Consider the following 10,312-nt stretch of genomic DNA (forward strand, 5'->3'; position numbering starts at 1 on the left):
GTATATATGCCTTTGTTGTAGAATACGATGTAACACACGATGAAACTCAAGGAATTTTTACAGGAGAGAAAGTCTTGCTCCTATTCACTTTTTATATGTAACCGAACACCAACAATAAGCATGAACTTATTTTAACTGTAATAACTATCTCCAAACATACACTACATATACGACATATATGAAATACTCATTACGCATACGTGTATTCAAACTGAAAACATGTGCACGTAGAGATAATTTATACTGCATAATATCATATGCCCTCACATGGCACAAAATGTTTTGATCATTCGTTTGTTTATCGCCATGGAGATAAATAGTATGTTAGCAATTTATCATGACGAAGTTCCTACCCTATCATTCAGATCATAAGTTTTTACTTTATTGCGCCTTTGAAATGATTTATATTCTAACAACAATAATTTTCGATAGAAAATCGATGTCACTGTGAAATTTATGAGAACGTCGGTTGCCTATTCTGGCTGTCAGTGCTAAATATCAGACAAGCTGAAAGAGCACAATTTTCTGGAATGTTTGTAAAAAATGCAAAACCTTATAATGTATCCTCTTTTGTCCTGGACTATTTGCAAATGCGAAACCCAATTAAAAAATATTTTTAGAATGCCAATATAAAACTATATAACATGACTTTGTATAATAATGCTCATCAGGGTGCAATATCAAATAATTTTAAAATGTAATAGCACAGCCTGGCTATCATAAAGGTAGGCGTAAAATATATTAATTTGGCAAGTTGAGTGTAAAAATGACATACCAGCACATCATTTCTATACGAGATACGATAAGAAACATACGATAAGATATCTTCATGCTTAACATTCGCCGAGCAAAACAAGATTCCTCACAATTTTACCAACGCGGCAGTAGCATTGTTTTTATTTGTGTCTATTGACGGGAAAGTACCAAGCTTAACCCATGTATGCCTTGCGTCTAGAAAAAAGGTTTTGGCAAACAGTATAGACCCAGATGAGACGCCGCATGTTGCGGCGTCTCATCAGGGTTTGCGCTGTTTGCTTAAAGGAATTTCTGTAAGAAATATTCTAAATATAGAAATACATATACATGACATCCCTAATTTTGGAAATAAATTGATCCAATTTAGAAGGACGGGAGAGTCCACTAGGCATAAATAGGTTAATTGCTGTCGATAATAATCCATGTAGGTCAAAATATTGTTTAGAAAGATTAACCGAACAAACAAACAAATCAAATACAAAAGAATTATATTTGAATCGAACATCACTCATTGTGTATCATGTCGAAATGGATAAAATAGCACTATTTTTGGAACAAATTATTCTCCCTTCCAGTAATATCTCGCGGAGATTTCCCCCGTCATCGAGAATGTTCAAAGTGCTATAAAGGGGCTCCAGTTGGAAGTGTCATTACTTTGTCACCCGTTTCGACAAGAACTAAAACTGAATGATTGCAAATTAAAATATATACGAACTTAATTATTGTGCACTGGCAACGACGAACGTTTGCGCTTGTTAGTCGGTTCAACGCGATTATACGAGTACTACGGTGCATTTGGAAGACTTATGGAACGCCATAGCTGCCTTAATATGAAATCGTATATTTCATGACTCTATATATATAATTATATGATGTTGAATATATATTATATGATGTTACTTTGGCATTAAACGTTGTTAATTAACGATAGAATGAGGATATATTACCATTATATGATGCTCATGGTCCATTATATGATTCTTATTGTCCATTATATGCTGCTCATTGTCCATTATATGATGCTCATAGTCCGTTATATGATGCTCACTCTCAATTATATGTTGCTCATTGTCCATTATATGATGCTCACTCTCTATTATATGTTGCTCACTCTCCAGCATATGATGCCCATTTTCCATTATATGCTGCTCACTCTCAATTATATGATGCTCACTCTCCATTATATGATTTTCACTCTCCATTATATGATGCTCACTCTCAATTATATGATGCTCACTCTCAATTATATGATTCTCACTCTCAATTATATGATGCTCACTCTCCATCATATGATGCTCACTCTCCATTATATGATGCTCACTCTCCATTTTATGATGCTCACTCTCAAATATATGATTCTAACTCTCAATTGTATGATGCTCAATCTCAATTTTAAGATGCTTACTCTCAATTATACGATGCTTATCATCCATTACATGATGCTCACTCTCCATTATACGATGCTCATTGTTCATTATACGATGGTCACAGTCCATTATATTATGCCGATTGTCCATTATATGAATATCATTGCCCATTATATGATGCTCACTGTCCATAATATGATGCCCATTGTTCAATGTATGATTGATTATGATGTCTGGTCCGTTTGCTATATTCTGATGCTAGTTCTTTATTGTATGCTTATTATTTATTATTATGCAGTGCTCAGATTCTATTTTAGGATGACCAATATTAAAAAAATGATTGGGGGACTGGAGGCTATTTTAATTTCCATTTTGATGAATTTTCATTGTTAAGGCTAAATTGTTCATGGTGATGTGAAAGTTTTAATCGATAGGATAGATACATGTGGGTGAGTTCATTGTCTGACAATTGTGTCAACGATTCAAACTCGATTCCCTGGCTAACAAAAATGCTTACAGTGCATGGAGGCCAATTTCTTTCAACACTTTTCGACCGTTTTGCGGACGGCCATGCTTCTTTAGTTAGCTAACAAGAAAGGGAGGCAACCGTGCAGATATGCTCATGTTCATTAGACGGCTAATATAAACATGATGCCGCGAATTTAAATCTTAGATCAATTCAACATTTATATTGGTGTTTAGAAATATTTAAAAATACGTTTCTTTTCTACTAATCTTTTCTACATAGAATCCTCACCTTATATATTTATGTATTATACATAGGAGATCTGAGACGCTTGATAAACAGCATGCGCTTGTTCGCGCTACTAGTACAGTAAATGATTCACTTTGCCGAGAAATACACTTGTTCTACGTTAGATTATCGTATAATGAAATTTGCACATCATATATTGAACAGTGAAGATCAGATAATGGGGAGTGAGCTTCATATACTGAATAGTTAGCATCAAATACTGAAAAGTGAGCACCATATAATGCACAATGAGCATCATATAATTGAAAGTGAGCATCGCATAATTGAGAGTGAGCAACATATAATGGAGAGTGAGCATCATATAATGGAGAGTGATCATCATATAATGGAGAGTGAGCATCATATAATGGAGAGTGAGAATCATATAATGGAGAGTGAGCATCATATAATGGAGAGTGAGCATCATATAATGGAGAGTGAGCATCACATAATGGAGAGAGAACATCGTATAATGGAGAGTGAGCATCATATAATGGAGATTGAGCATCATATAATGGAGATTGAGCATCATATAATTGAGTGGAAGCATCATATAATGTACAATAAGCATCATATAATTGAGAGGGAGCATCACATAATGGAGAGTGAGCATCATATGCTGGAGAGTGAGCATCATATAATGGAGAGTGATCATCATATAATGTACAATGAGCATCATATAATTGAGAGTGAGCATCATATAATTGAGAGTGAGCATCATAAAATGGAGAGTGAGCATCATATAACGTACACTTAGCATCATATGGAAAGTGAGCATCATATAATTAAGAGTGAGCATCATATAATGGAGAGTGAGCATCATATAATGGAGAGTGAGCATCATATAATGAGCATCATATAATTGAGAGTGAGCATCATACAATGGAGAGTGAGCATCATATAATGGAGAGTGAGCATCATATAATTGAGAGTGAGCATCATAAAATGGAGAGTGAGCATCATATAACGTACACTTAGCATCATATGGAAAGTGAGCATCATATAATTAAGAGTGAGCATCATATAATTAAGAGAGAGCATCATATAATGTACAATGAGCATCATATAATGGACACTAATCATTATATAGTGTACAGTGAGCATCATATAATGAACAAAGAGCATTATATAATGGACCGTTAGCATCATATCATGTTAAATAATCAGCATGCTATCATTTATTATTGACGTATAATGCCAAAGTAACATTATTTCATTTAAAATCAACATCATATACTGATAAAGATAGTTTTTGTAATATTATTTGTCATGTTAAGGCAGTTATGGCGTTCCATAAGAATTATACTATTTGAAGAATGACGATACCGATTGCGCAACGGACTGATATACACATATACAAATGTATTGACTTTTGTAATTGTATTTTGACAAAGACGATGTTTAGCAGAGTAATTGCCAACGACATGTTAAACCATAAAAGTATAACGCTGTGCAATTAAATGACTGAGTGAACATTTCATTGTGAACATTAGACTCATTGTAATAACTGCTTTCGCTGTCAGTTTTTTATATTTATCTTTTAATTCTTTGTTCTCAATGAATGTTGTTTTAATGAGTATATGTACGAAATCACGTTAATTACAATTGCAGCATATAATAACCGCTTATATATAGATATTTGATCGTTTTAAGGAAATCAAATGTTTTATGCATGTGTTTTCTTCCCCGTTTTTCTTAATGGGAAATGTGTGGATATTTCTAATGAAAGCTATGTTAAATATCAAGAAAAATACATAATCGCCTTTAAACAAATAAACGCATGTTTATGTTTCTATTGGTGTTAAAACCCTTTTCATGATATTTCAAACTTTAAAAATTGCATATATGTGTCAGCGCACGGTCTCAAACCGATGGTTATATAAAGACAAAAGAAGCCGAACACATAGTGTATGCATTGATAGTCATTAATTTGTTTTAATAACTGCGTACTTTATTATGCAAAAATGTCTTAATGCTATGCTTACCACTTCTTAAATATGTGTGTCAAACAATTCGGTTGATTTATAAACATACTCATTTAAATAGGCCGCACTCTGAGAAAAGGGAGTTTACAGTCCGCACAGGCTAATCAGGGACGACACTTTCCGCTTTTAAGATATTTTTCGTTTAAAGAAATTCTCTTCTTAGTAAAAATACAGTTGAGGCGGAAAGTGTCGTCCCTGAGTAGCCTGTGCGGACTGCACAGGCTAGTCTGGGACGACACTTTACGCATATGCATTAAACCCCCTTTTCACAGAGCTCGGTCGAAATCTTTTTGTGACGAGGTGAAAAAATGAAAAAGGGGTGTCCCTGACTTAGTGACTTTAGTGACTTAGCATACTGAGTTCAACTATCGATTAAGATAATAAAGTTTTTCATGCAATATTAATTAATTGTCTTCACCGACACAGCGTAAAATGAACAGTCAGTCGAGGTCAATATTCATGTCACTTAATTCTTTTCAGTGCCATTCTACCAGAAACGCGATCATAACGTGTTGTCTTGTAATGGTGTCAAACCGGGTCAACCAGATACCTTGAACGCCTATTTACAATCAATCAAAGAACAAGGGTAAGGGCAATATGAAGTTTTGCATGACTTCACAATGTAGGGTAGCGGGTCAATTCATTATTAGTAGAACAATGACGATTACGCGTCATTTATTTGCTGTAGAAATAATTTTTGTATGACAAACGGGTATCGCTTTCATTATCTCAATGACAACTGGCAACAAATACAGAATACATATGAGTACTAGGTTGCGCTGTTATTCAATAAAATCAACTTGTGGTTATCTGCCTGATCAGTAGCACGGTATTAAGGAACGGTTCACAAATTCAGTTTAGTCAAAAAAAAGGTTACGTGTATATTCTCTATTAAAAAACTTTACACAATACACAAACAGAAACTTAAGTGATTGAAATACAGTAAAAAAGCAAGAAGGAGAATTTCAAATAAAACATTATGCAAAAGTGCATTTTTTTACAATAAAGGCGAATTTGAAATAATTAAACAATACATAAACTCTTCTCTTGTTTAATTGTCTGATACTGCTACAGCATTTTTTCTTAGCAACATAATTGTCTTAAAAATATCAATAAATAAATTAACATCTATAAATATATAAATGACACAAAATAACATCAAACTGAAACAAACATTGTATTTACATCTTCTCTTATACGACCGGCATGGAAAATCATCAAGTTTAAAAATAAAATCGACCTTATAAATGTATGGAATCATAAATATATGTAATGCTAATATTTATTAAGATTACATAAATGTGTATCGCAAACAGTCACAATCTCTTTTCTTCCCAACTTACACATTTACATAACATTTTGAGCAAAAATTATATGTTCACATTATGTAATAATACATATATCTTCATGTATAAATTTACGCGATTTTAAAGTCTGAAGTTCAATCAAGTCTTTGTCAGTTTTTAAAACTCATATCCGAGGAATAGATCGGCGAAGGTAGGCCGGTTGCGCTATCCCTCGGAAACAGGGCAGCTGACGCAGAGATTGCATTCACCAGATTTGCACGAGTGTTGTTTGAATAAACGTGTCTTATTTGCGTGGGGTCTCTATTGGGGCCGATTGGTGCTTGAATCCTGAAATAAGTATGATAAATTTTACTAAATTAGCATTATTGTAAATCTTTTTCAAAATTATCCTTGAAACACGTCTACTAAACAATATCTCTTCTTAAATTCTACAACATTAACGACTTTTCTGAAACATGCTATATAGATTGTGCTAGTTCAGTTATATTGGGTAAAACTTAACAAACACTTTGCTTCAAAATATATGAGCCGCGTTCTGTGAAAACTGGGCTTAATGCATATGCGTAAAGTGTCGTCCCAGATTAGTCTGTGCAGTCCGACCACGCTAATCAGGGACGACACTTTCCGCTTTTATGGTATTTTTAGTTTCAAGGAAGTCCCTCCTTACCGAAAATCAAGTTTAGGCGGAAAGTGTCGTCCCTAATTAGCCTGAATGGACTGCACAGGCTAATCTGGGACGACACTTTGCGCACATTTAAACATGATAACAAGACAATCGTTTGATAGTCACCTATAACTATTGTAAGTAAAATCATGAAATTATATCTAATATAGGCTTTTCAATTCCATAAATAAACATTGCGTCAACAAACAAACCCATGCACAGGCTACTCTGGGATGTCACTTGACGCACATGCATTAAACCCCTTTTTCACAATGCACTGCTTATATAAATGAAACCTTGGTGTTGAGCAGCTAATTCATAAAGTCTAATATATTTATCAGTCAATAAATTACATTATTTAGATTGCAAATACTATATCGTAAATATCATCGATATGCCCCATCAGCAGAGGCTTTATTTCATGTTTACGTTTTCTTTTTTGAGATAACTTTCAATATGAAGTGCATCTGAGTTGTATTTATTAGTCAGGTTTGAAGCACCATTTAACTCTAATAAGAGACCCAGCGCTAATGCGACACATTTTTTCAAGCAACACTTTCCTTTCCGGCAGACGTGCGGAAAACTCCAACACCCGCAGGAGCCAATCGTTCTCACAGTCACGTGATCCTGTGACTGGTGCCAATCTGGTGAAAGCATCCTCGTCGTTATCCAACACGGATAGCGGAACCGGCCTTCCTGCTCCTATCTATACTTCGGATATGAGTTTTAGAATATCAGAAGGACTCGATTAAAAATCTGACTAAAATTTCTGCATAATGCGGCGCCTCATCTGGGTCTTCGCTGTTTGCCAAGCCCTTTAAGTCTAGACGCTAGGCATAAATAGGTCAACGGCATACACTGCATTCACGCGTACAATTTTCATAGCTTTGAACTAGTGTTGTTTGTACATCTTCATTTTTTATGCAAACAATTGTTTTATGTAACATATTACAACTTTTTACATATGGTTTGGAGTCGAAAATGTGGACATACATGCAATAAAACAGAAATGTCTAACAAAAAGATTAAATGATGTTAAGCTAATATATTGAACATTACTTTCTTAATGATTATAATGTAAGCCACTTTAAACTTGTTGTACTTGCTTTTTTCACCTTTAAGTCGCTTGATTTTTTTTAATGTAACGTATTGCATATGTGTGTAAACAATGTTTCATTCGTGTTAGGACAGTTTATTCATCAATAAATAGTACGTATCACATGTTCTATGCTTTGTATTCACGTATATATGCTGTTGTTGCAGAAAAACACACGAAGAAAGTCCAAAAAAATTAACAGGAGAGAAATTCTTGCTCCTATTCGCTTTTTATATATAACCGAACACCAACAATAAGCATGAATTTATTTTAACTGTTATAACTGTCTGTCTCCAAACATACACTACACATAAGGGGCCTTTTCACAGATTTTTGCATGCATTGAGGCTTGTCATTAAATGCTTTATATTGATAAATTTAAACATTGGACCTTAAAAATCTCCAATAAAAACAAAAGACTACAATAAAAAAAAATATTAAAAAATAACCTTCAACAGGGCTCGAACCACTGACCCCTAGCGTCCTGGAGTAAAAAGTCCCCCGCTTAGACCATTCGACCATCTGTGCTCATGCTATCAGCGTATGTATTTTTTACCTATATAAACAATCCTTGTAGTTTCCCAAAATATAGCGACAACAACAGAACTTTCCAAATTATTCAATCGTTTCGCGTTGCAACGCTTTATAATTTTCAGGTTTTCAAATCGCCAAAAGATGCATATAATGGATATTTTAGAGCATGGTAAATGTTCAGTATTACTATTTCCTCAGAAATATCACAACGAAAACGAAAATTTGCAAATCCGTAACTTTTTTTTTTATTTTGTCAATTTACCAAAACTTGAAAAGGCCCCCTTTTTTTACATGAAATACTCATTACATTCACGTGTATTCAAACTGAAAACATGTGCACGAAGATATACTTACCCTGCATAAGACCATATGATAAATGCCCTCACGTGGCGCATAATGTATTAATCATTCGTTTGTTCATCGCCATGGAAATAAATGGTATGTTAGCATTTTATCACGACGATGTTCATCACATATCATTCAGAGCATAAGTATTTACTTTGTTGCGTCTTCGAAACGATTAACATTCTAACAAAAATAATTTTCGGTAGAAAATCGATGTCAACTGTGATATTAATAAGCACACGGTCATATGGCGGTTTCCTATTCTGGTTGTCACTGCTAAATATCAGACAAGCTGAAGTGCACAATGTGTTGGAATGTTTGTAAAAAATGCAAAACCAAATGACGTATCCTCTTTTGTGCTGGGCTGTTAGCAAATGCGAAACCCAAATAAAAATATTTTAGAATGACATTATAAAACTATGTAACATGACTTTGTTCAAGTATGCTCTTGATATCAAGGTGCAATATCAAATAATCTTAATGTAAAAGCACAACTATCATAAAGGTAGGCGTAAAATATATTAATTTGGCGAGTTGAGTGCAGAAATATAATACCAGCACATTATTTCTATACGAGATACGATAAGAAACATGTACGATATCTTCACGCTTAACATTCGCCGAGCAAAACATGACTCCTCACAATTTTACCAACGCAGCAGTAGAATTGTTTTTATTCGTGTCTGGCGACGGGAAAGTACCAAGCTTAACCCATTTATGACCAGCGAAGGAAAAAATAGCATTGGCAAACAGCGTAGACCCAGATGAGACACCGCATGATGCGGCGTCTCATCAGGGTCTGCGTTGTTTGCTTAAAGGAATTTCGGTAAAAAATATTCGGACTGCTCAGGCTAATCTGGGACGACACTTTACGCACATGCATTGAACCCCCTTTTCATAGATCGCGGCCGAAATCTTTTTGTGACGAGTCGAAAACAGGTGTTTCCCTGACTAAGTGACTTTAGTGACTTAGTATACTGAGTTCAACTATCGATTAAGATAATTTAGTCCTTCATGCGATATAAATTAATTGTCTTTACCGACTTAGCGTAAAATGAACAGTCAGTCGAGGACAATATTCATGTCACTTAATTCTTTTCAATGCCATTCTACTAGCAACGCGGTTTTTTTGTGTTGCATTGTAATGGTGTCAAATCGTGACAAAAGAATATGATACGGGCAGACTAAATAAGTTTACTAACAAAAAACATTATTTACGTAGACAAAATGTAGGTGTTGATTTAACTTTTGAAAGAATCAATAATGCTGATTAATTTGTTTAATACTTTGTAGCAGGCATCAAGCAACACAACTATGGGGTATGCTGTCAACCAGATACGCTTATTTATCCTGCCACATGCCTTTAAATCAGCCCGATAACCAGGTAACTTAATATCCCAAAAGATATTAGGCTAGTTGACCACGTGACCTCGAATATCCGTCAGTTGCTCTCCGCGCTTGCGCATGCCTTTACTATTTTCTTTTAATAAAATATACTTTTTTT

This window comes from Dreissena polymorpha, chromosome 11 (genome assembly GCF_020536995.1).
Source record: "Dreissena polymorpha isolate Duluth1 chromosome 11, UMN_Dpol_1.0, whole genome shotgun sequence".
Lineage (NCBI taxonomy): Eukaryota > Metazoa > Mollusca > Bivalvia > Myida > Dreissenidae > Dreissena > Dreissena polymorpha.